Source organism: Anser cygnoides, chromosome Z (genome assembly GCF_040182565.1).
Source record: "Anser cygnoides isolate HZ-2024a breed goose chromosome Z, Taihu_goose_T2T_genome, whole genome shotgun sequence".
Taxonomy (NCBI): Eukaryota; Metazoa; Chordata; class Aves; order Anseriformes; family Anatidae; genus Anser; species Anser cygnoides.
In genome coordinates this window covers 30,203,794-30,224,187 of record NC_089912.1, presented here as the reverse complement: position 1 = coordinate 30,224,187, position 20,394 = coordinate 30,203,794, and the positions used below count along the sequence as shown (strand labels likewise).

The window sequence follows — 20,394 nt, the reverse complement described above, 5'->3', positions numbered from 1 at the left end:
AGAGACACCAAGAAAGTTTAGGAAATGCACCGAGGAGAGCAAGAAGCAATAGACTGAACCCTGGAGAGGAAAAATCAACAGTATTCACCCAGAGGGCCTTTTCTGATGGTAATACTGATCAACTGAATGCAAGATACATTAAGGCAAACATGAAAATTCATTTAGTTCTTTTCACAGGGCAGGAAAAAAAAAATCACTTAGTCTCAAACTGATAATTTCGGACAAAACAGTAATTGCACTCTGCAAGCTTATCACTCCATAGTCCAAGATACAATCAAGACTTTTGTTGTCAAAGTACACAAGGATTGCCAGTTAGGTTTCTTGATAAAAGTTTTGACAATGCAGATGTAAAGACTGACGAAGATATGTTAAAGTAGTGAGTTCCTAGTGAGTTAGCTGGCTGGCTGACCTCTTCAGACAGAGCTGACAGTTTCCAAAAAAAAAAAAAAGAAAAGGAAAGCTGCTTTTTGGAAGGCCATCCTTTTGAAAAACATGTTATTTTCCTCCAAATATTAGTTTCATAAAATTAACTTCTTACTCATCACTTTGGAAAGAAGTAACTTTGCCATAGGATTCACTGACATTGGCTTACACAGGTCATAAGAGTTCCAGAAGACTTCCTGTGTATTTCTGTAGGAAGCGAGAACAAAGAAGAAATCATTATTAAGTTGAAGTTTCAGGGTGTGAAGTTAAAAAAAGACCAATTTTAAACTGCAAAACATGCTAAGCTCATTCCCATTTGATTTAGACCTGTGCAAAACACATGTATTTTCACTAGAAACACTCCACATGCTTTGCTGAAATCTGGAATCAATTCAAGCTCAAAGGCAAACTAAAAAAATCATGAAAATAGTGTTAAAGATAAGGCTTGGCAGCTTTCTGTCCATTACTTCAGATGCAGAATTGAAGTAAAATATGACCTCTTGAATTAGCCTAAGATAAAACTGTAGAGCAAGTTCAGTTCTGCCAAATCATGACAAATACTTATAAGCATGTTTTGGGCATCTGTGCATTTGGATAACAAAGGATGTTTCCACAGCTGGTGCATTTATGACATCTGTAGCTTACGTCTAGACTCAACATCACCTAAAACTTGTTCTCTAACATTAAATTCACATACATGGACTTTGCATCACACAAAGAAAGGCAGTAGCACATGCTGTTCATTTACAGTTGCAGTTTTCAAGAACAGTGATCACATACACAATGACAATCAGAAGCTGGCTTCGCTCTAGCTGTAATGGATACCAGCAGCAGCAATACAGTTGCAGCAGAACAGCTTTCACTTAGTAAATACAAACCTATAAAGCAGCTGGGCAGCCCACTACATTTCAGGTCACCAGAGCCACAATTCTAACAATACCCACATTACTAAGAAAAAAAGCTAGCTTGGGATAAATCTACGTTCTTCACTCATACTCAACTGCTCCATAAGCTGAACCACATACCACCAAGTGCAGTTAGCCACAGATACAGAAATGCCTTCTTTCCCTTTTTTTTTCTGAACAAGGTTTTCCATGGTCTTCATATCATATTTGTTTCATTTTTGGTCAACTGCTTATTAAGTATACTAAAGCACAAGAGCAAGGTACAAAATATGATCCCGTAACTGTCAGGACTTTACGGATGTCCTGCCTGCTTTGCACTAATTAGCTGGCTGAGCTCAACTACAGTCTCCCCAAAGGCAGCCTTGCAGAAGGGATTCCTTCAAAGACTGCGCTGGTAACGTGGTCCCCCAGATGGGGCCAGCACAGGCCGCAGAGCCAGGGAGCTGGGACAGGATCACCACCAGCTAGAGGCTGTGCTTCACAGCAATGCAATCTATAACGTTGTAGGAGTTGTGGTTCTTTTTTTTTTTTTTTAACACGTTTTTAGTTTTAAACAGACCGGTTTAGTAATTGGGTTATCATGCTTTTCAAGTATCTTCTTTCTGAGAAACAGATAGGTTCTCCTTGCACTGAGGCAACCCTGAAGAAAGGCGAACAGCATTTCACGCCTCTGTAAGGAAGGTCAGCTGAGCCCAAATCCCAAAGATAACCTCAGCAGCTTTCTACTCCTCATCACCACTTTTCAACTGTGGTTCAGCTGGGAAACAATGCCAGAGCTCCAGCAGGGGCTCCTCTCTGTGGGCCGCAGCCTCCTCCAGGCCACATCCACCTGCTCCACCGGGGGCTCCTCCACGGGGGGGCTGCAGCGTGGAGATCTGCTCTGTGTGGGACCCATGGGCTGCAGGAGGACAGCCTGCTCCACCAGGGACCTCTCCCTGCACAGGCCGCAGGGGAACTGCTGCTGCCTGCCTGGAGCGCTGCCTGCCTAGAGCACCTCCTGCCCTCCTGCAGCACTCGCCTGGGGGGCTGCAGAGCTGTTCCTCTCACACTTTCTCACTCTTCTCTCCCAGCTGCTGTTGCACAGCGGTACTTTTTCCCCCTTCCTTCAATCTGCTCTCCCAGAGGCCCACCCAGCATCACTCCCTAGCTCGGCTCTGGCCAGCAGCAGGTCCCTTTAGAGCCATCTGGAGCTGGCTCTGCTCTGACATGGGGCAGCTGCTGGGCTCTGCTCACAGAGGCCACCCTGCAGCCCTTCTCCTCCCCCTGCCACATAAGCCCGATGCACAGACTGAAAGTGGGGAAACCCGCCAATAAGGCTCCTGTGTAGGTGACAGAGCAAGGCACGCAAGCTACTGTCCCCACCACCTTGCCAAATGCATTTCCTTGCTGCAGGAGATGCAACTGCGAGATCTAACACCCACCTTTTCCGTATGAAACATCCTGGGCTGCACTCCCTCCCCCATGACCCACAGCAGTCTCTCTGCTGCGTGAATAACAGGGCGGTTTGTGACAGTCAGCAGGTTTGCTCTAACTCACAGCTTCTAATACCTCAATGACAAAACTGTAGCCTCAAGCTACATTGAGAGGCCTCCAAGAAACAATAGCCATCCGTGAAACATCACAGCAGCCACCCCTTCTGCATCACCAATATTGAGAGGATACAGAGTAGTGCCCTTCAAGTGATGCACACACAACTTTCGCTTGTATATGTATGTGTGTACATATATCTAGATGTAATACACGCACACAAAGCCTCAAAGACATTCAAAGACAAACTTGCATTTTCCCTCTTCAAACGCAGTTAAATTCTTTTTTAAGTCCCTTTTTCAAATCAAAGTGAGATACACTGTCTGGTATGTCCTGAATTCAGGAAAAAACATCAGCTATATTGTAATAAGCAAGAAAGAGTGCTGTGCTCCCCACCTACCACAGGAAGGGGATTGTTTTCCTTCTAAATCCACACATTAAACTGAACAGCAGAGAGAATCTTCTGAATTTCATGGTTTCTACCTAACTCATGGATTGTAATAAAAAGGGGGTGAATATCAGTTTTGAATGGCTTGCCTCATGCCTATTGATATGTGTTCAAGCTCACGAAATGCTAATGCAAGGGTAAGAGGCAGGAGTTCAATCCTTTAAATGCACTCATTTCAGAGCTACCGTAAGCATCTCGTTGCTTAAATGAATGACACCGATGGATACACTCATCCCCTTCTGAGCACCAGCCTGAACTGGAAACCATTTGTGTATGTCACCTGAAGTACTGCACCAAACTTAACGTAGGATAGTGCTGTTGAGCTTCACCGACTTGCCTAAGTCACGGGAGTCCTAGGGTGACTGTTAGCAGATTTGAAGGCCAGAGTCCACAAAGTAGCAAAGGCATGGAAACAAAGTTTGGATTGGAACAAGTTTAGGCTCTTAATCAACAGTTTCTTTGATAAAACCTGTGAGTTGAGAGGAGGATGTATTCTCATGAGATACAGCCACAGATGGCCCGTCCACCTCTGAAGGTACAAGGAAGAGAAACAAGAAGTTTGCAGTGATACAAAAATTTTATCTTCCAAACACAGAACAAAAAACACACAAAAAACCCACACAAAACCAAAAAACAACCTACAAAACACTCCTGCAGATGTCTATTATCTGCTAGTCAACAATATTCCTGTTTGCAACACACTGTTTGTATTTTAGATGTTCCTGCTAATTCAAGAATCTTTCAAACCACAGTGAAGACGCTATTTAAAAGGCAAGCGGAATATTTCACTATTAACAAAGAAAAGAAGTTAGAGATGAATTCGAGAAATGATGCAGTGCCAATCACAACCTCTACTTAGCTGGGGCAAGGAAGAGATGTCTGTAAATCAGCTGTGCTCCAGAACTTCTCTCCTCCCCAGGAACAGAAAGCTCACCACGATGAAGAAACATGCTACATCTTGCCTGGAGGCTGTAGCTATCCTAGCTGTACATAACGCATCTTAGGACTGTTCCCTCTTTTTCTCTGCTCTTCTTTTTTTGTAAACTCCAGCAAACAGACCCCACAGGTATCCCACAGATCTGCATCCACTCTGACTTCTGTAGCCGATTAGGCTGGTGGAAAGAAAGCCGTTACATGCTGGGAAGAGCTGGGTGGCGCAGCACGTCCTTGGTAACTTCAGCAACTCCTGAGCACGGAGTATACATATTTAGGAGGCTGTTACAAAACTCTGGGTGACACTCTTCTTCAGGAAGCTGCCTGAAGCCACTACAGAAAAACAAAATATGTAAAATGCCTCCCAAACCTCTTCCTCCCATTCCTCTACCTGCCAAGAAATCCACGCTCCTGCCCAACTGTTTTCTGCCTTCAGGTCTCCTCTCCAACGCCCTGGCCCCAGCTAGCCCCACCACAAGGCCTGCCAGCCCCTTCTCCCCACCGTAAGACCCAGGTGGGGGACACTGCCCTCAATTCCCCATACTCACTGAAAGCTTATACACTGTGGGAATCAGAAAGCATGGCGAAATCTCCAAGAAAAGCTCCCTCTCGGTAGCTGTCAGGGAAACAGACTGTCTGCCTCATAAGGATCAAGAAAGCTGAGGAAAATGAGACAACTGCAAGCTCACAGTGAAGTCTGGGCCCATGCTACTTCACACTCATTAAATATACCTTCCAGTCACACTTCTGAGTGCCACCTCTCAGATACACCAGGGGAAAAGCAGAGGAATGACTCTAAGGGAGGTGCCCCGGCTTTTAGGAACTTAGTCCGATGTCATTTCAAATGTTACTCAAAATTCTATTTAGAATTTCACGCAAGTGCTGAATTAGTATTTTAAACTTAGTATTTCCCTATCTATATAGTGCACATATAAAAGCCAGCAGTGTTTTCCTTAAGGTTACTCACAGGTGGTTGCTTTGCTCTGAGGATCAGCTTTTCCTGCTTGTTCAAGGAGCAGCTCAGGAAGAAGTCATTTGGGGCAAAAAATTTACAGCAGCCATAAACCTTCAGGAAATTAGGTTAATGCAGAAATACTTTTACACCCATAAGCACAGTGCCACCACTCTTTTGCTGGTAATCTCAGTACTTAGAATTTCAGGAGGTGAAGTGCAACTGATGAGATTACACAGCAAAGCGTCAACAAAATCTGTTAGCACATTGTCAGTCTGGCTTATAATAGTTAGGCACCCTCAGAAAAAAATACTTAAAGCAGTAAGGTCAAAGGACTACTTGTGTCAAATAAGCTAATTAATCTTAGGGCCAAAAAGAGGAAGTCACCTTCTGTTCTGAGGACAACCTCTACAATCTGAGACTAAGAACTGATGTTGCTAAAGTCCCAGATTAGAACTTTATATGTGATGTAATTGCAAGGATATTCTTAAAAAAAAAAAAACAAAAAACTCTAAAAAACACCTCATTTTGCTGTATATACTATATACAGTATATATATATAGTATATATATATACATACTATATATATATACTATATACAGTATATACTACTCTCCTCAAACAGCATTTTACATTTCATTCGAGAACCATTTTTAAATAGAAATTCAAAAGCCACTTCTTGATTTTCTTACATAACATGACACTGTTCATAACTTTACTCCCACTTGCTGTGCCACTCGAGTAAAACTGCCATCAAGTATTGCAAGGATATGTATTTAACATCCGCTGTTTATAAATACAAGCTGTTCAAAGGAGTTTTTTTTTTTTTTTTTAACAGAATAGAACAGAGTTAGACCATTCACCCTTCACTGTACCAGGATTTTAAATTAATTGGCTGTGTCACTTTTGTATCTTCCTGTCTCTGACGAACTCGATTCACTAAAATCACCTGATTTCTGTGCTATCTCATTCAAGCCTCAAACATGAAACACTACCTGTAAATGGAGGTTAGGAGACCGTTTAAAAATGTTCAGCAGCAAGATCCACCTCAGGTGACTGCCCAAGTAGTCCCAAGGGAAAATCACAGTGCTGCACATAATCAATCAACAGGGCACGAGCTCATTTACAAAAGAAGGCCAGCAAATAAGCGTGCCTGTGTGATTACTGAAAAAAAAGACAGATCCAATTCAACTGCTCCCTGAACATACAGAAACACCACCTAACACATATACCAACCTTTGTGTGGGAAATTGGACAATTTTCCAAAAAGCTGCTTACTCCCACAGCCAGTTCGTGTTTGTTAAGGTGCAGTCTACCTATACATTTTGGAATACCCCTTTGGAGATTATTAACATGCTGCTGGAGACAATGCCTCCAGATTCGGAAGAGGTTATCCCTGCTGGCCTTGGCAGTCAGATACTAAGCCAGCAACACAATGACCAGTTCCTCCTGTATGAGTAATCATTCTGCCAAGATCTTCTCTCACAACAAAACCCTTCTGAGGATACTTTCTAAAGGACTGACATCAATGTAAACTGCAGCTTGAAACACACTGCTACTATAACGTGAAAGCATACTTCCTCCTAGCTGCTGTTATTACAGGAATCACACAGGATTTACCTACACAGAAATTGATGCTTGGAGGGATGAGAAACAGTTGAAAGACAAGTACTCTTGTATTTTTCTATCTTCCTCTCCTTTGCTGCACAGTAGGAACCACAACTCCTACACTGGAATTATCTCTGATACTTACCAGAAGGAACTTTTTAATCGCTAACAAACTAAAATAAACCTTATTTTCTTCATTAAAACTCTGTGAGAGGCTGCCACTACTGCCGACGCACACTGAATACGGTGTCTGGCCCCTGTGACACCTTATTTTGTAGGCTAGTTACACCAGCCCCTGGCTGCTAAGGGGGTGGCTATTTCATCAGGTGTGATCCTGCACAAGTAACACTTTAGCTGAGGACCATTAAGCTCTGGATCGTCTCATCCTGCAAGAGCAGGATGTGGAAACGTGCTTTTGATGCACTTCCAGAGTGAAGCATAGCGTTCATTTATGCAGATACATAGTGGGGAGAAACCCACCACAGAAAACACTTCCTAGGAACCAAAGTTTAGTACCGCCTTTTCAGATAAAGCCTCTCCTCCAGGGAATTCAGTATCTACTAGAACAAAGGTAATATTCTTCCTGTTCTTGTCATCTTACAAAAGGAGGCTAACGGCAGCACCAAAAGACAAAAAGAAAACAAAATTATTTAAAAGCATGTGCAAACAGATACAGAATGTAAAGAAAACAAGTATTTCAATAACTCAGGGCTGACTTTGCTGAGACCCCAGAGCAAGAAGTATGACTGGCAAGCCACACAGCATTTGTAAAAAGAAAAATCATTTAATCTTGTCATGGAATTCAATTTTCATCATCAACTGTTTGGGAGATGAAGCACCAGGAGAAAACACCCTGTTAAAAGCTGGGTATGAGCAGACGAGCACACAGACATCCTTACCCATCCTACTGGACTGATACTAATGGTTTTGAAGATTCAGCTGAGTTCCTGAGACACCTGAATGTAACTTATCTTTATAAAGCAAAAGGTACATGAAATTTCAAGCCATTTGTTTTTCTCTATTTGTAACCAGACCATTAAACTGATTTTCTTGAAATTCACCCTCTCTTGAGAATCTCATTAAGACTCTGACGAATCAAAGACTGCTTATGCAAACTGTCTAGAAACATATTTTTGGACGCAGCAACTAAGAGTCCTTTCTTTGGTTTAAACTTATTGTCACATATTCATCATTATAATAGCTACAACAAAAGCAAAGAGGCGTAAGTTTCAATGTTAAGCTCTAAACTTCAGAGGCTTGTTGCCTTCCTTCTGTTTCTTTGTGGCATCACCCAACAAAGCAGCAAACCCATTGCTAATTTGCACAAAAATCCAGCCTATTCTGGGGAACAGAAAGCTTTAGCAGTAAAAATGTTCCTAGTGCTGTCTGACTCATACAGGCTTTAGTCCAGATAGGAAACAGTAATCTGGAGCATGCATTTGTGATCAACATTTTCCAGTTTCCTACTTTTATAAAGAAAAAAATGTCAGCAAAACCTTGGGACAAAAAATTCAAACATATCTCATTTTTATTTTGTTTTGTATTTTCACTACCTGTTCAATCTAGCCATGAAGCAAAGATTACCAGTGAGGCACTGCCTACTTAGGAATTGACCTTGGAAACACCTGCTAGAAACAGTGCCAAGCTGAAAGCTTGTTTACTTGAAGCTGTGTGATCAAACCATCTCTAGAAAAGTATTTCAAGGGAAAGCCCAAGTTCTCTCTCACAAAAGATTATCTCCAAAAATGGGAAAACCTGAATATAATTTAAATTGGTCTCAGTTCAGAGAAGCCAGAATTAAGTAGCACTTTGTTACCCTGTATGAGCTTTCTACAACCCTGATCTCCTGGCAGCTGATGAAGTGCTTACTATTGCAACTTACCAGTTACTTAGTGCAACTAATCAGTAGGATTGACTCGCCAGGACAAAATGATTATAAATTACATTAATTTATATTTGATGGGCCATGAAATAACTTTCTCTCGTCCTGTCGTTTTTCGTCTCACTCCAATTAGCTAGCATTTGTCCCAGCCTTGTTTCCAAGGAGAAACACTCAGCATTTTACCTGTCTTTTTCTTATTATACCTGCAGAGTAAGGACATTGGCAGTCACAGATACCATGCATTCTTTCTAAAAATAAATAAAATATTTAGTAATGTTTAGTTATCTTTTTGTCTGAGCAAGTTAGGTTCTAACGATAATACACGGGTTACTTGGAAGGAAAAGAAGAAAAGATTGGCAGCACACCTATTTTATCTCAGCCCCACACATGGTGACAGAGACATCAATTACATGATATCACTCTATGTCCCCAGTTCTGGATATACCACGTCTCAATATGACTAGGTTTCCCCAGGGAGAGAAACTTTCCTAAGGAATCTCAGTTTGCTAAATCACAAGCAGGCCTATTATTGCAAATAACAAGGCACAGGTCCTGAGAAAATAACAAGCCAATGTATTATCAGCACAGATTAATGTTTCTCTGGAAAACCAGCTTCTGCTTTTTTGGTGTACCATTCAATAAGCAAATTACAACAAGCTTTACAACACAGCAATTCTGTGTTAATTCGTTGCACCTCTCTTGGAGGAATGCTGCAATTCCTTCTGACTTTTTTCATGCTCTGTTTTTTTTAAAACCAAGGTGCATTACCACATACTTCAACCCATCTCAGTGCTCCTTTCCTAGCTGCTCCCCCTAATGCCTTTACCCAAAGCATCTCTACAGCTCCCAGCTCCTGTCACCACCTAGACCCCCCCCACACACACACTTGCTCTTGTCCAGACTACACTCTTCTGCAAAAAACTTTTCTCTCACACTGTTTAGTCTGAGAAGAAAGGACAGAAACGGGTACACAAACAGTTTCAGTTCTGGTGCAAACACAGTACACATTGTCATAACCTGTAGTTAAAACAAGTAAATCAGCCAGTAAACAGATAAGCAGAAAGTACCATGTTCACGAGTCTCAATTTCCAGCATTTCTGAAATCTGATTTGTTTTTTAATCATTTTGACTGTTAAATACTCTTGTTTTCTCTAACTGAAATGAATTCCCACAGGGATGGTACAACACTGACACAAGAGCCCAAGCCTCTCCTAAGTTTCAAATCCTAGGAGTACACAACTAAAAAAATTCTCATAAACGAATGCTCCGAGAAACCTACCTAACCTGGCAAAATGCATTTCTGTCTGTCATGGACCTTGAAGATAGCAGAAAATTCCTTCTGCGGTCTTCTCAGATGTTGTGCTGGAAAAATTCCATCTATCATGTCACCATTTGGAAAAAAGCTCTGAATAACTGAATGCTACCTTGTACAGGGAACTACTGACTCTTACCAGCCATGTTATCAGGGATTCATACACATACTTTATCTACACACAAAACTCCTTTTTTAAGTAATGCAACTCTCTTAATTCTAAGGGCTTCAACTTAAATTTCAAAATTCAAAAATCAGATTATGTTGTCTTTCCATTCTACCTCACTGTATCCGTTTGAAAAAGCAGCTGGCCAACATTTAATGCACATGCCACCGAACACCACGTCCTGCCCCTCCAGACCCTTCATCTCCTCATGCCATTTCTTTCTTTGTTTTGCAAGCAGATAATTTTATGTACTAGAGCAATAGTAACAGACAAAAAAGAACCTCTGAATACGTGCTATAACAACACGCATATGGGCTAGGAAAGAGGTGAAAAGCTTCCAGGGTTTAAGTAGGTTTCTTTTTCAGTATCACAAAACACACTGCATCACCCTATCAAATAAGGCAACTTTTTAGCATGCTTAAGTCATTCACTATTTTTGCACACTGTTGCCTTTTCTATTTTAAAATACAGAAATTCTTTGGCCTATCTTTCCTGCTTCTGTAGGTTACCAAGTCTTAGCAGGCTTATTAAATGCTAATATAGGCACCCTTTTTATACATATTCAACATTAGAAACCTGTCAGCCAAGGAGTGGGTTAGTTTCATGCACTGAAGCACATCAAAAAAATAAACAAAAAAACTAATGTTTCCATTTATTTTGCTATTGTTAGACATCAGTAATTCTGGTAAGGGTACTCTAGAAACCTGTTACCTAGGAACACATACTCAAGCTCAGATGGATGGCTTGTTTAAGCACGTGTCTTGTTTCACTGCTGGTCAACAACAGATCTGTCAGGAGTGAGCACAGAAGAGCAGCACAATTTTCCTTTTCCTTTTTTTTTTTTTTTTTCCTCCCATAGCCTATCAAAAATTGATAGTCCACGGATCCCTTAGCTGCAAGTTTCATGTGAATAATGGTGTCTAATAAGCAATCATGGATCCTTCCCTCATGAATTTGTCCAACCATTTTTTGGGCCACTGTAGCCAATTTGAACTTGATTAAAATCTTCCTTTTTTATAATCCCTGCATCTTCCAAAAATCACCTAAGGTTCTTAACAAGAGTTCCTAAGGTTCTCAGCAGAGAAGAACATCTTTTCCAAAAGATCATATAAAAAAAAAAAGGTTCTAACTTACAACATACCTTTCTACAATCATAAACTTTGCTCTCTATGTAAGCAGCTCAAGTCATGCAGAACTCAAACCCTGACCTGTGATAAAAGACCAGTGTTACAAAGAAGCAGTCTCAGTATTTATTCACTTTACAGTTCTTCAGAATTAAGGTGTTTGAAATCACCAGAGTTAATATCCATCAGAAATTTCATTTACCTTTCTGCAAAGCACAGGCAGGCTGTGCTGCACCCATTCATTTAAATTATAGAGCGCTGCCATGATCAAAATCAACGAGGTGGATAATAACAAGGCTAAAGGTAAGGTCCCTTTCGGTTCTGCAAAACATTCAGCACACAGGCAGGTTCTCATTAATTCACAGCACACTGAAAGACTCCTCCCACCTGGAGGACTCCTGAGACCCAGAAACAGCCTCACAGCACCACTGTCGGGACCAGACATTCAACTTTCCAATATTTTAAAGCACGAGATTACTCAGTTCTGAAGAAAGCAACTCCATTCCAAACCCTTTCATAATTACGAAAAAACAATGCAGAACAATGGAATTCCATAATAATACATTGTTCAAGAAAAATCAAGACAGAGCAGAACAATGACTGTATGTACAACCTTGATTCCAATCCCTGATCTAAGGAAGATTATTTGAACATCACAAGCTAGGAGGTAAAAAGGCAAACATTTAAATAAAGACACTGACTTTAAACATAATAAATGCTACTTTGTGTGCTACTAAGTGTACTTGAAATTGCAAGAATTTATATTAAAGCCTAGGTTTTTTGTTTGTTTGTTTGTTTTTTTTTTAAGTTTAAAGTCTGAAATGGTACATATTAATCCTGAAGTTTTAACATCAGTCAAGCCTCTGGAGGAAATTCTTGGCTGTGCAAATGAAGTCAGAATTGTTTAGGGTATGCTTTCAAAAGCTGCAGCCTTTTTTCCTCCTTCTGGTGAAAAGAGAGTCATTTTCCATTTCAGGATAATGGCTTACTTGTTCAAAGAGAGGAAATGTATTACAAATTGTAGGAGAAAACAGGATAATTTTTATAGATTAGAAAAAGAAGGCAAAGCACAAGTGAATTCTAAATCATGAAATCTACAAATACCACATATTGAGAATAACCTTAACTTTGCAAGTTCCTCAAATATTTTTGTTTTCATTTTCCTGAGTTTCCTAAGCTGTTTTATTCTCAGCACACTGACTTATCAACATATGCCTTACTTCTAAGAGTGCTTTAAGAAGCTTTTTGACTAAAATTAATTATATTACATTATTATTCAACAGCAGTCCAGCATCAATTATGAAATAAAAACTAATCCTAGCAAGGGGGAAGGGGGGACACACTTCACAATTTTCCAACAGAATAAACCGTGGAACACAAGAAAACAATAAATTGCTACATGAATTGCTTAAGTATGCCTGCAAGCTTTCATAAAATTTATTCACAAAATTTAGCAAAAAAACCCAAAAGCTATGTTCAGTTGGAAGTGTCACAGCTACTAACAAATAAGTATAAAATCTTATTCAACAGAAACCTCCAAAATATTAAACTGAAAAAGCATCATTCAAACAGAGGCAACCTAAATTAATTAAAACCAACGCAGCTTAGCTATTGGGTGAAGGGTTGTTTTTTTGTGTGGTGGGCTGAAGGCTTTGTTTGAGGCTTTGTTCTCTTGAAAGGGGGGAAAGAAAGCACAACAGTGCCTGTTGCCTTTGAGCTGCCAGAACGCAGACGGAGCCTCTGATTTCATTCCTGACCCTGCGAGCTTCCGCTACCAATCAACACCAACACGCTTCTCCGTTATCGGGTGGTGCATCCTGACCTGCCAGTCCACGCTCTGTTCAGCACTGACACCAGTAATCCTCATTGCTGCCAGGGCTGCCATCCCGTGGGTGGCATCCAGAGGCTGTCGCATGGGGTGCCAGATACCTGCCAGGCATGCTCCAGCGTATCTGAAAATGAGAGCTACCCACAACTTGAGAGCATCCTGACCCACAGGCACAAGGGGGAGCAGGTGGTTACAAGAGGAATTTCACTGGGGCGGACTGTAAGCTCGGTATTGGAAGCACCCAGCCAGCTGTTAGAATCACTCAGGTTGGAAAAGCCCTCCAAGATCATCTGGTCCAACCATCCCCCTACCACCAATGTCACCCACTAAACCATGTCCCTAAGCACCACGTCCAACCTTTCCTTGAACACCCCCAGGGACGGTGACTCCACCACCTCCCTGGGCAACCCGTCCCAGTGCCTGGCTGCTCTTTCTGAGAAGAAATGTCTCCTCATTTCCAACCTGAACCTCCCCTGGCACAACTTGAGGCCATTCCCTCTAGTCCTATCACTGGTGAGAAGAGGCCAACGCCCAGCTCCCCACACCCTCCTTTCAGGTAGCTGTAGAGAGCAATGAGGTCTCCCCTGAGCCTCCTCTTCTCCAGACTAAACACCCCCAGCTCCCTCAGCCGCTCCTCACAGGACTTGTGCTCCAGGCCCTTCACCAGCTTCGTAGCCCTGCTCTGGGCACACTCCAGGGCCTCAATGTCCTTCTTGTAGTGAGGGGCCCAAAACTGAATATATGTAAATGATTCAGTGGCTCAGATGTTGAGTTTGGAGGTGCCGGACACCAAGCAGTGCTCCTGCTCCCAGCCTCCCTCACAGACAGGCCCATGCCTACGCAGCTGCACGAGCCCAGGCACTGTACGCTTGCTGGGCCTTGCTCTGCTGTCCTCCCACCTCCTCCTGCAGCCATCAGTGCAAGCAGCCTGGGATGCGAGCAATGCCCAGAGCCGTGCGTGACCACCAGCTTGCATGCAAAGTCCTAGGACCTTGCCACTACCTTCCTCCATCGGCCTCTGCCTGGTGACTCCCCAGGCTGCAGCACAAATGTCCCTCTCCCAGCATCTCCCCTCTAGGCCCAGCAGTCCCCAGCCAGTGTAAAGGGATGTCGCCTGAAAAGCTGGCCTAACATCACCAAACTCGGCTGTAAATGACAGTGTCTCATGTACAACATTGACCAAACTACGGCTGCAGTTCAACTCTCTGGTACAGGCAACAGAACTTTTTTATTTTTTGAACTCTTTCCTAACTTACTATGCTATACCATGATAAGAATAACAAACTATTATATATGCTTTAAGCATCAAAAGCATGTTTGATATAGGGAAGATTTTGATCTCTGCCCTAAGAATTACATCCACTTCAAGTTTATAACCTAGACTAATTTACTAACAGAGATTTCCCTTCATGTATTTAATATAGTTCTATCACTGCATTACCATGTTTTCTTGGAAAACAAAGTAAAACACAATCAAGCAGCTGCAAAGTTGAAATTCTTCATTGAAAAACACCCACAGCACAAGGGTCTGCCTGTAAACACTTCCCAATGCTGCTCCACTACAACAAAAACAAAATGCAGATTAAAACTATGGTTTACGTGGGATAGATTTATCAGATGCTAGGCAGAAGGTGAAGCACCTTCAATTGCCAAAGAAGTGAACTAAAATCCTAAATGGACCTCAGGGAGCTCAACTTTTATTTTTATTTTTTCTCCTGTATAACTATACCAGCCTACTGCCCTCCTGCCTGCTTGACAGTTTTTAATACTTGGGGAGCAACCTGAACACCACGTATAACATAACACTAAATACAATTTTAAGATTATTACTTTACCATCAACGTTAAAAGGTCATGGCAATACATACAAACATATGCATATATTTTAAAACACATACATGATATGTTTCAGAAGGAAAATTAGGTTAAAGAGAGTTCTTAGGTACAAGCCTGAAGCAGGTTTCATTGGTAAAATGTGTTTTTGCTAACATAAACCATGTCAGTGCTGGGGACTTGGTTTCAGTTATACCATACCAAATTGAAACTAGCTAACCCTACCACATGACACCCATGCAACTCATAACAAATCAAAATTTTGTCCATTGTCCTAATCCTGTCCTAATCCCCATAGCTCTAAACCCCACTTAGAGTTCAAGTGTTACACCAAGGTTCACCTGCAGTATAACAGAACTGTGTAAGCTAGCAAGCAAAACCCGAACTGGATGCAGAGCTACCTACAGCTGGATAGCACAAGTCCGCTGAAGAGGCTCCTCTCCAAAACATCCTCTTAGAAAGTAATTCACAAATGGAGATTTCCTTTTAATCACCTGCCTGAATCACTGAGATCGCTGCAAGACGCCTGCAGCAAGAGCTGAACAAGGACGACCACAAACGTGCACGCACTCGCGTGGCAGGGGGCCCAGCCCAGGATGGCTGTGCTGAGCTCTGTTATCAGCCTCACCAAAATCGCTCGCTCGCAAGCACGGGCCAACAACACGAGCTGCCGAAGCCACAGCTCCTGCCTCACCAGCCTCAATGAACTGCGTGCGCCTGCACGCCTCTGTGCGGTTGTGTGAGCACAGGGGAGCATCAGAATGTATTCGGTGGGGTATAAAGTAAATCCTGCAAATGCCCTCTCGACAGAGCTAACTAACGGTAAACGCTCAAGTAAAAGTTTAAGACTGTGTACATATAATGGAAACAAATTAGATCACATTACTGAATTAATGACCCAGCAATCACTATATAAACAAAACAGCTGTAGGAACTACAAACACCGGCCAAAACCATTAAACCTCTACTACTTGGGCTTTTACAAATCAAAATAAAATGATGGTTTTAAATTAAAATAAAAACCCAAATGAAGACAAAAGAAAAAAAAAACAAATAGCAGCAGCATTTCCTTGGGCTCTGGCCAGGAATGCCAAGTTTCATTGCCCGCAGTATGTTTTTACCACAAAGTAGTAAGTGCTGCCATGGATGAGGTTATAGTGGAAGAGTGCGGCAATTATTTTAACTGCATACTAGTAATGGGAACAGCTTTTAACGGGTTTCATGAAACCATTAATTTCGTTTAAGATTTGAGTTTAATAACCAAATATTTTCCCTCTCCTCCCTTTCTTGAACAGTTTTCAAAGAAAAAAAAAACCACACACACACAAGAAACCAAACAAACCAGCAACAAAACAAAACAAAAAAACACACCATCACAGGCACCCTCCTTCCCCTCCAAGAAGCCTTCTTCCACACAAGATTCTGCCAACTTCCAGGCAGTACTCTGAAAATAAGTTGTTTCATGCTTTGGGAATGCAACATTAACAGCAGCAGGACAGCAAGAACCATCACAAAGTCCTCTGTCAGAAGAAGGCTCTCCAGCAGCTTTTAAAGAGAATCAAAACATCACTCAGGAGTTTGGTTCCACTTCTTTTTTTTTTTTAAACTGACTGACCTGGTTGTCGCCCTTCTGCCTTGTAGAGTTTTTAGATCAAAATTTTTGCTGGTACAAAAAGCTGAAGAGGATCCTTTATTTTGAAAAACCTTTGTTTCCATTAAATAAGCACCACACCATTCTGATCATTCTTTGATTGCTGCACAATTCCCTTACACAGAGAACAAAATTGCATACGTAACCACACCAATACAGCACTGCACAAAGATCCCGTCCCAGGGCAAGCTGGTGCTCCCTGTGATACCTCCCTAACACCATGATTGAGGTACCACATCAGATGTTACAAGGGCACTCTGAGTGCTACCTTTAGACACAGGTGGCAGAAAGCATCTTAACAGTATTAGTAACAGACATGGATGAAAAAGTGCTGGCTGAAGCAGAGCTACATGAACTGGTCGCAAAACTCAAGCAAACTCTGAGAGCAAACCCCCTGAGGGAGCCCAGCCACCTGAAACTCTCCAGGGACTGAGCGCTGCGAAGCAAAGTCGCTGGTGGAAGCATAACAGAAGCCAAGGGCTCTTCAGCTACGGCAAGCTGTACCAACCTGGTGCCATTCGGTATGCACGAGGAGCATCACCAGCTGTCCAAAAGAACACAAAAATGTCATGAACACACAGTTAATGGTGTCACATGCAGCTAACAGATACAGAAAACTGAAGGCAGTGTTAAATTTAGGCAATAAGTAGGTCAGCAGCATGAAGATTTGGGCAAGGGAGGAATCAGATACAATGGGCAGAAGGTAGCCAGCGTGAATGGTCCCAGGATATTACGCTTTGTACTTATTTCTTTGCACAGCAACATCAGTGAATGCAATGCATTTTTTTTCCAGTTAATTACTCTGTAGCTTGCAGCATCTCCAACAGTACAAGGAGATTTTGACCTTGACCTAAAATTAAGAGAACTGGGAAGCAGCAGCAAGTGAAGGACTTGGAATGAAAGGAACAAGAGGCACCTTGGGAGCACCACTACAAGCTGAGGGATGCCTGCCTCAAATATGTGTGCATAAACACTTGCAGCTGGGAACAGTCAGGAGGAACAAGAGCCCCGCAGCCGATCACAACACAGCATGATCGGAGTAACTGAGACCTCTTGAACGACAGTGAGTGTCATCATGGGCAGACAGGTGCTCTTCAGGAGATGCGGGCAGGGAAGATGAAGAGGAAGGGATGCCTTCCTTCACGCAAAACAGCAGTTGGATATAGGGAGCTCTTCCAGGGGACAACAGCTGGGTGAGAGGCTGTAGGTCTGGATCAGAGAAGAGGCCAATAAACACCGCATGGTAGCAGGAATGTCTTTCTTACAGATCTCCCACATAAATGAAGTTTTCCTTAAACAACTTGAGAACTACTCTTGATCGTAGCCCTGGTTCTTACAAAGTATTTTTTACCCCCTTGACATCTGCTGGAAGACAACAGAGCAAGGGGGACATGCACTGGCAAGGAGATTTCTAAACTGAATACCTTCTTGATACAGGTACTATATAGTCTAACCCGAGGTGGTGTACAACTGACACCCTATTCACTAGCAGGAAATACTGATTAAGGACATAAAAATCACTGGCAGCCTTGGTGGCAGTGACTATGACACAGGGGAACTCGTGGTCCTGAGGGCAGTGAGGAAGGACAGTTGTAGGCTACAGACCATGGACTTCAGGAGAGCAGGCTTTGGTAGGTGTGACCCCACTGGAAGCACCTGTGAAGAGTAAAGGATCAGAAGAAAGCTGGCAGGTCTTTATGGATATTTTCCAAGCACAAGAATAGCCCCATGCCAGTACTCAGGAAATCAAGCAGACATATCATGAGCCCAAGACAGCCAAGGAAGGAACTACTGGTGGAACTCCACAGCAAAAAGGCAGCCTACAGGATGTGAAAGCAAGGTAAGGCTACAGAAGAGGAATTGAACACTGCCTGAGCATGCAAGAATGATGTCAGAAAAGCAGGTAGGAACTGCAAGTACTATAAGGACAAGGCTGACAGGGCTTTGGACAACCCAATATAGTGAAAGATGTCCCTGACCATGGCAGTGGGGTTGGACTAGATGATCTTTTCAAGGTCCTGTCCAATGCAAATCACTCTATGACTCTATGATTCTAAGACCTTCTGCTGCTACATTAACAGTAGGAGGCTGAACAAGAAAAATGTGGGACAGTTACTGAACTGAATGTGTGATTTAGTGACAACAGATGGAGATTAGGCAGAGGTACTCAATGACTTCTTTATCAGAAAGATCCTCCAGTGTACTGTACCTAGAAACGGGGTTCAAGGAGGGAAGGATGACCATCAGTGACTGACGACTGAGTCAGGGATTGCTGAACAGGACTTGATCCATACATGTCCATTGGATCAGACCTGTTGCATCCATGGGTTCCAGGCAGTGCCAGTAACGATGCTCTCTCTCACACATGAACATCACGGAGATCAGAGGAGATATCTGATGACTAGAGAACAGCAAATGTTGCCCCCATCTTCAAACATGGGCAAAAGGACAACATGGGGAGCTGCAGGACAGTCAGCCTCATGCTGGTCCTTGGTGAAAAATCATGGAGCGAGTTGTCCTTGAGTACATTTCTGGATACATGAAGGGAAGGATGATGACGAACAGCATTTGCTCCTGAAGAATCCTCACTCTGTTGATAGTCACTAGGCAACAGGCTAATATGGGACCTCATGCTTGCATATCCAGACCTGTGCTTGAAAGAAATCAATGAACTAACATACGGAGGGATGGGAGAGGAGGAGGAGGAATGGGATACAAAAGTACACATCTCCACATCTCCAACTGGAAACCTCTTACATAACAGCTAGCTAAGGAAAAACAAACACAAACCAATCCTAAAACTTGCAACCCCTTGAGGTTTGTTTGTTTGTTTGTTTTCGGTGCGTGTGTGTGTGCATGTGTGTGTAAGAAAACCTATAAAAGAGCAACGAAATAAATGGGATAAATATCTAAGAATGAGAGTTTTTAGAGACAGTCTCATCACATTTATGTTTAAAGCAAGAATAACAGAAAAATCTGCAAAGGAAGCCCAGACCTGCCTCTCAGAACTCTTTAGAAAAGAAAATGTTCTTTTAATTATGAAAAATGAAGGCTGGTCAAACACTGTGAGACAATGACCTTTTTCTCTGACATCAGTTCTGCTGGTTAGTGACTCAACGTGGAGGGAGGGAATTTCTCATGTGAAAATATTTGTACCCAAACATCCAAGGTCAGTATTTGTTTTTTCTGTTTTAGAAGTTAAGAATCTGCCACTTGCTCCTTGTGCCAACAGGTGTGTAAAACTCAGACCTTTACTGCCAAGCTCCTTCAAGACATAATACCTGGTTGCACTCTGGAAGTAAGCTAACATAGTATTAAGCATCTAAAGTGATGTGGGGAGAACCCTCGTGCCTGAAGAAGTCTCCCTTCAGGAAATGTCTTTAAGCAGCAGTGGTTCATCACAAATCCTGGCTTAGTTCCCAGTCTACAGAATAAGTCTGAGAGAAAGAAGACGTGTACAGGAACTCTTTATCAATTTACATTTATTTTGTAAGCACCAGGAATAATAAAACGTCTGCTCACTATATTTCCAATATTCTTTATAAATTTTCTCTTGTTACACACATGATTCTAGCACCTGCTGTTTTTGTCTCTGCATAGTTTCCCTTCACAGCTTTGCAGGTGTGCCTCTTGTACACGTTATGACTAGACCACTGAACTTAGTTTATGCTTAAATATATTTAACTTTTCAAGACAACTTAGACTCCCAGTCATGCTTCCCCCAAAGCTCTCTCAGTCATTAAAGTCAAACAAAAATAATATAATAAAATACTCCGACTTTTTGCACTCTTCCTGTTTGCAAA

General features: G+C 42.2%; 1 protein-coding gene across 2 annotated transcripts in view; it reads right to left on the bottom strand.

Annotated features, from left to right (window-relative positions):
* Nucleotides 1–20,394, bottom strand: part of RNF38 (ring finger protein 38) — a 125,675-nt gene that overhangs the window by 60,954 nt on the left and 44,327 nt on the right. The window lies entirely within an intron of this gene.